Raw genomic sequence first — 7,487 nt, forward strand, 5'->3', positions numbered from 1 at the left:
AGGTACCAATGCACAATTGAAGGAAAGACTTTGTTTTGCAGAAAGATTTTTTTTTTTTGCTTCTGTGTGGGAACATCTTTTTGTGTCTCTTCAATTCAATATCATCAAGTGTTCTCCCTTACCATCATTCTTTTCAAAGACTTTTTTTTCAGAGGAGTTTTAATTTCACTGCAAATAGAAAGGAAGGTACAGAGATTTCCCCTATAGCCCTGCCCCCACACATACACAGCCTCCCCCACATCCCTCACCAGACTGGTACATTTGTTATAATTGATGAACCTACATTGACACATCATTGTCACCCAAAATCCATAGTTTGCACAAGGATTTGCTCTTGCTGTTGTGCAGTCTGTGGGCTTGGACAAGTGTATAATGACATCTATCCACCATTATATATCACGCAGATTTTTTTTCACGACCTTAAAAATCCTCTGTGCTCTGCTTCTTCCTCCCTTTCTCCTTCCTAACCCCTGGCAACCACTGATCCTTTTTTCGTCCCCATAGTTTTGTCTTTTCTAGAATGTCATGACTGTATGTTTTAAAAATTCTTAAATAATAGGATAAAATCTTCTGTATTTTGAAACATATTCAAAGGACACAATTCTTATTCTAGTTTACCCAGAAGTACAGCTTTCCTGCACCTTTGGAGCAGAGTTGCGTAAATTAAAGATTCACGTTTAATCGTCCAAAACAGTGGAAAGTAATCAAAAAGCGTTTATGTGTGTTCTGCTACACCATGTTGTCTCCTATAGAATGACTTTAAAAAATACTGTTCTTTAGGAATCACTACTGAGAATATTTCATCATATATACAGACTGTCATCGAGTAAGTGTTTCAGAGAGACCTAGACTCCCCATGCCTAGTCAACCCTATCAGACAGGAAGAACCTGCTCGTAAATCACAGAAATAAATCAAGCTCCAGCTTCATATCCCAAGGTCCTCTAAGACTCCCAAGGAAAATCCACTTTTAGACCCATCAAGAAAACGCTTAGTTCTCCCGAAGTAAGTCAGCTGCGCAGAGGCAGACTGGCTGCCTCCATCGCTGTATAGTGCAGACGAGGCATCTGGGGCTCTGGGAGCCTGGGCGGAACCCTCTCTTGAAAAAAGCAGGCCCTGCCCATGCTTGGCTCGGGGACACGTACACTGGGAGAGGCTTGCACAACTCCAGAAGCTCATGCTCTCCAGCTGCCATGAAAGGTCAGGCTTGCCTTGGGAAGTGGAGCCAAGAATAGTTAGATGCTGTTCCACTGGGAGCCCAGCTCTCCAGAGAGGGCTATTCTGGGAGGGAATGCATAGTTTACAGCATCCAGACAATCGGGGCTGGAGTGTTGGTTGATGCTATCCCGAGCACCAAGGCAGGAAATGTGTCCTATTTCTGTAAGTACCCTCAGCATCTCACCTACACCTAGTACATAACAGGCTCTTAGCGGATGTTTTTTGAGTGAACAAACAAACAGAACTTAGTTAATCCCCAAATAAAAGATATACTCTAAATGCTCAAAATCTTTCTTTGTACAGAGTTCTTAATATAGCCAGTCAAAGTGACTGCTTCTTTGTTCTAGCTGTCAGCAAAATTGGGCCTATTATTAGCTTGGCCGTATATCGTTTCAGCTGGCACAGAGCTGGCACACTCTGGACCTTTAGCTCATCTCAGTGATAACCACAGGAAACAGTGTGCCTGCTAGTGCCCACAGAAGGACGTGCTCAGGCCTCTGGTTTCCCTGGGTGTGCACGTTCTTTTTTTTCCAAGTAGGATTTTTAAATTCAAAACATGTGACTTGAATTAGAAACTTAATAAACAAATAACATTGTCTCTCTTTCTTGCCTTGTTGTATATAAAGATAATGCTCTGAGATGATTTTCTTCTGGGAATAGCGTTACTATATTGCTATTGGGGTTAAAACCATTAAAGTTATTTTGTCTTTTTGTAGGTGATTCCGTAAACAGATCATGGAACATTAACTATGGAAGGCTCTTCGGATTGCGCGTAAGAGTGCAATTCCATTCACGATTATGAGGGCATAAGTAGGTTTGTGTAAATCGCAGTGGCTTTTAACATAATTTTTGAGCAATTATAGCCCAGTTGCATTTTGCTGAGAATGTTTCATTCTGCCTCCTGATTCAGATACACTGAATGGGCTTCCTTAGACCAGAGATTGACAAACCTTTTCTGTAAAGAGCCTGATAGTAAATATTTTCTGCTTTGCACACTATGCAGTCTCTGTTGCAATTACTCAACTCTGTTGCATGAGAGCAGGCATAGACAATACGTGGATGAATGAGCTTGGCTGTGTTCCAATAAAACTTTATTTATGGATAATGATATTTGAATTTCATATAATCCACATGTCATGAAATATTATTCTTCCTTCAATTTTTTTCAACCATTTAAAAATGTAAAAAACATTTTTAGCTCATAGGCTGTAGAAAAACAGGTGGCGGGCCAGATTGGGCCTGCGGGCTGCAGGTAGTTGACCCCTACCTTGGACTCTCATTGCCTTGTTTTTCCTCAGTGGCTGACTGGTTCCATTCAGACCAGTCCCTGGCAATTCCACCACCTGGGGCCAAGCACCTGCTTGCACTACCCTTGGCTGCTACGGTATAGCTAGTCCTACCAGTCACATACCTGGAATTTCTGCCTCTTCCCGTTTTTAGAATAAGGTAAAAAAAAAAAAAAAATGCACTTTAGGTCATGAAGCTGGCATCATAGCGGCCATCAAAGGGCCAGAAGTCTGAAGCACTGAGAGGTTAACTTCCCATGGGACAAACTTGGACCAATGGGAACCAGCAGATGGGAGAAAGCCAATCCCTCTCTTCCTCCTGTCCATGGTAACACAGTTTCTGATACAAACTGTTCTGAGACTTCCCACCCAGCTGAGTATTTGCGCTTGCTAAGTGGAGTACTGTGCCCAGGACATCACACATCTCCCAGCAATTGCTTCGTCATGTTTCCTGTCTCACTTTCCTCTTTCTGTACTCTTGTTGCCCTAGGTTCACCTTAGGTTTGCATCTCCCAAATAAAAGCATCAGCACTTCATCCTTGCCTCAGGCTCTATTCTCTAGGAAACCCAGCTAAGACACTCTTGAGCGTATAAACAAACATTCACTAAAAATTTCCCAGTCAAAAAAAAAAAAAGTCTACCACTCAACGTGCTCAAAATATATGGCAGAGATTCCAAATTCAGCCAAGGCCAGATCGCTAACATAAATGAATGAGACATTAAGGAGTGGTGGCAAACTGGAGATCCAGGCTTTGTCTAAAGAGGGAAGGCAAAATTCACCTTCAGTGATGATAACGCCATGCAGGAAAGTGGGCTCATTAGTCCCAGATCTTTCTATTTTTTAACAGTAGTTATCAATCTGGAATTTTTTGTGAATTTTCGTTATTTTTAAATGTTGAAAACCAATTTTAAAACTTTAAATTCTATGTAGGGTTAAATATATCTGCCTGTGGGCTGGAACTGATTCATGTAATCTCTGGCTTATAATCAAGGGAGGGAGAGCATCCATTGGAAAGATTATGAAATGTCTGAGAAGCAACCAAGGAGGACTAGGGAGGTGTCACTGACTAATGTAATGTGATGTCGGTGTGTCTCAGGTATGGCTATTTGTCTCTTGCCAGTTCCCCAGGGAAATGAACAAAGCACACAAGTATTCACATTTTAGGGCTATGTTCTGTTTCTTAAACTACAAGGACTTGGCTTGTGATTTTTGGAAAAAGCATGTACTACCAGTCCTGGGATGGTGTTTATAATATGGATCGAGACAGGAAACAACCATTGACATCATCTTTTTCCAGTCACACACCCAGTGTTTGCCTCTTCTCTGTGACATTCCAGCAAGGAGGAGTCTTACCTGCTTGAAGACCTCTGCTCAAAACCACTCAGAGTATTTGATTTCATGTTTATGTCCGTGTGGATGTGAATATTACCTTCAGCTTACATTTATTTCCTCTACCTTTAGCTCTTTGACTTTATATTTATCCCCAGGTAACACATTTCAAATTTGCTCTATTTTCTTCGGAGTCCTTTATATTGAAAACAGTTATTCGGTCTCACGTAATCTTCCTTCTTTTAGCTTAAACCATCTCAGATCATTCAGTCATTCTTCCCAAGGCATTATTTCAAGTCTTTTCACTATTTTGTTAGTCTTGACTAAATATGTTCTTGATTGTCTAAATCTTTTAGAACCTGGAACCATAAATTGAATAAATATTATGAGAAAGACCTGATTAGTGTAGAATAAAATTAAATTATCAGTTTCCACATACAGGATACTAAATATTGATTAATTTAATCTAATACTGCATTAGTTTTTCAGGTCCCCACGTCACACCGCTGATGCATATTTGATTCAACTGCACAGGAATTGATTGTATGCATTCTTTTGAATTTGTACATTTTTATGAGTTTTCTTTATACCTGCTTTGTTTTATATTTCCAGCTATATTTTTCCATTGCTCCACTTACATCATCCACTTATTTTATTTTAGTGTACATATTTTACAAGTTACCTCGAATGCTTTTGGAAATAAAATGGAGTATAAAGAAATAATATATAAAAAGCTATAAACAATCATTTTTATTTCTCAAAGCTACAGAGAGCAATGTTATTTTCTCTGAACCAGACTAGATTAAAGATTCGTATTTCAGTATTTTTTTGGCAGCCTATCAATTCATACTTGTTTACAGAAAGGAGTCCCATAAAGATGTCTGCTAGGTAACATGTTGTTTGTCTACCTTTCTATATATATACATACATCGTCGTATATGTGTATATAAATATATGTGTCTATACATATAAAATGAACATACATTCCTTGAAACATTATCAAATTCAGAATCCTCCAGGTTTCCAACTGTCATTCTCATTGCTTTAGAATGGGTGTTTATTGCCATCTGCTCCTGTCCCATTCTTCAATTCTACAATTATATTTTCATGACAATTTTATTAGAAATCTCAAGAGCTTCATCTTGGCTATATCAAATCATCTTGTGAATAACTAGGTCAACTCCAGCACCAAGAAGATAGGCAGATTCTTTTCTGGAATTTAGATAGTATCAGGCAAGATTCGACCAGAGAAACAGAACCACTAGGAATGATATAGAACAAACTATTGTTTATGGAGATTTGACCTTTTTTAGTCACAGGAGTTATGTATGGCTGTCATTTCTAACTCTGGGATTGGAGTTCGAAGTCAGCAGAGCAGGCAGTCAAGAAGGAAAGACGTGAAATGGGAGAGAAAAACAGCAGACAAATCCAAGACTGTGGGCTGGAACCTGCAAGGACAAACTGGAAGCCCCATCAGCGTCTGTTTTGAAGCCTCCAACATCACTGATGCAAGTGACCTGCAGGAGAAATTAGCATGCTTCATCATATTGCTAAGCATGCACCTGACTTGGGAGCTGGGAACCTGAGGGAGGCAGTCTGCCTGGGAGCTGAAGGAGCTGTGCGCCTGGCTTCTGGCTGTGTCCACGAGGTGAGTCCAAGAGCAGCAATCACTTGCGTGAGCTGCAGCAGTGGCTGGTGGCCTGTGCTTGTGCATGTACTGACCTTCAGAGCCTTCAAAAGACCTTTAGAAGAATATGGTTATTCTTAACTTCCAAATCCCACCATATATGTTTCTTGTAGCCCATGCTAACTTGGAATTATGCAGAGGAAAAAAATCCTGATAAACATACTTCCTGCTTAGCTAAATTGACACAGCACCAGTCTGTCACACAGATTATCCACTCAAACTCCTTTTTCCCTAGAGACAATCTGAATTAAGAGTTTTATAGTTTTTCTTCCTGTCCTAAATCCTTGTCAGGTTCCTCCGGCCCACTTCCCAGTTCTGTCTTGGGGGAGGCAGGCCTGATGGCTTATTCCTTGGCTTTGCAGTCTCAGGGTCAGCAACAGCTCATGCTGTGGAGGATGAGAGAAGAATGCCATGTCGGAATCACAGGCTTTCCCAGATTTGGCTGTTTCTCCCCCTCCCTCCTTGGGCTGGGGCTGCGGCATGGTTCTCATGGTAGCTCCCAAGTAAACATCCCTCACTTCCTGGCTTTCTCTAATCAAGGTGGCAGAGGGGATGTGTCCACCTCTGCAGCAGCCTTCCTGTGTTGACAACACTGTTTGTTCTTCCCATCTCCCTAGGGAGAAGTCACCTTATCTTTTCTGTGCAACATATTTGGGAAAAACACATTTTTCTCTCTTAAAGGAATTGATTATTGTGCTTCTTGAGACTAAAAAGAAAAGCCTTTCTGGACCCAAACACTGACTCAAAGAAAAAAAAATAGTCTAAATTCCTCTCACATAGCAGGAGAAAGGGCTATTTTGGTGGTGATTGCTGGTACATTTCAGATCATTCTGTGCACTCAAAATATAACGTGTGTGAGTGTGAGTGTGAGAGAGAATTTGAAATATTTTCCAAGCACCTGACCTAAATTTCTTGTTTTAAATAGCCTCAGAATTTATAGGTATCGCTTGAGATGCTCAGGGTTTTGATGGTAAACTTTAATGGGCACTTAAATGCAATTTAATTAAAAATTATCTCTGCACAGAAGTTATTTGTGTGAGGAGGTCCTAGGCTTAGGCCCATATACTCAGGTTTATGACAACGACCTTCGTGAGAAAGAAGTTTTAAAACATATATATATATATGCAATTGCAAGGAAATTTGTCAGTAACTCTGTGTTTCAACTGTCTTTTTTTTAACAGGCAACAAAGAAATTTCCTCTACAGAAATTTCCTCTCAATAATACAATTCTATGTGCAGAACTATTGGTCTCTTGTCCTTCCTTATCTTTTCTGTGAGGTTAATTATGGCTACAAAATTGAAGACAGGGTGGGTCTGGGTCTTTCACTGATTAGAATAATGTATGTTTCCCTCCAAAAATTGCATTTACAGTGAAGCTATTTGTACATTTTCATTTTTGAGAAAAAGTTGGTGAATCACAATCAATTGTGTGCACCTGTGTGTGTGTTCAGTCTTATTGTCCGTGAAAATATTTTCTGGTCTCAATGTTAATTAAATAGGCATTAATAGAATTATTTGCTGTGTTGAAAGCATTAGGCTCTATTTGGAATCAGAGATGAGTCCTCAAGAATTTCCTAAATTAGCTGGTGAGAGAGTCATGCAATTAACCACAGTATAAGCAGAAAGTACTAAGTGCCGCAAGAAGGGTAAACACAATGTGTTTTGGGAACTTAGAGAAAGGAGGAATTAATTCTCTGATTTGGGGGATTGGAGCTTTATTAGGTTGAGTCAAGTTGAGTTCAGCTTTGAAGGAGAAGAGATGGATAAACTGGTTTCAAGGAACACATATTAACATTGGCTGGACCAACAGCTCTTGTTTCATTTTTTATAGACATTTCTTCATCATCTTTTTCCTGTATTGGAATATGTTGGAGCACTGCTTGGGGGTGTTTTGTAAGCCAAGCTGTAGATCATAGGATAATAGCCATGTCCGAGATGTAATACGCAGAGCTAACAAATATTGAGCAC

The 7,487-nt window shown here is 40.0% G+C and overlaps 1 long non-coding RNA gene across 1 annotated transcript; it reads left to right on the forward strand.

Annotated features, from left to right (window-relative positions):
- The first annotated feature begins 1,219 nt into the window (after positions 1 to 1,219).
- Positions 1,220 to 6,863, forward strand: LOC139041402 (uncharacterized). Its single transcript, XR_011496478.1, has 3 exons — positions 1,220 to 1,378; positions 5,146 to 5,480; positions 6,701 to 6,863. It is a non-coding gene; the product is annotated as an uncharacterized lncRNA (long non-coding RNA).
- The last annotated feature ends 624 nt before the right edge of the window (positions 6,864 to 7,487 follow it).

Source organism: Equus asinus, chromosome 21 (assembly GCF_041296235.1).
Source record: "Equus asinus isolate D_3611 breed Donkey chromosome 21, EquAss-T2T_v2, whole genome shotgun sequence".
Classification (NCBI taxonomy): Eukaryota; Metazoa; Chordata; class Mammalia; order Perissodactyla; family Equidae; genus Equus; species Equus asinus.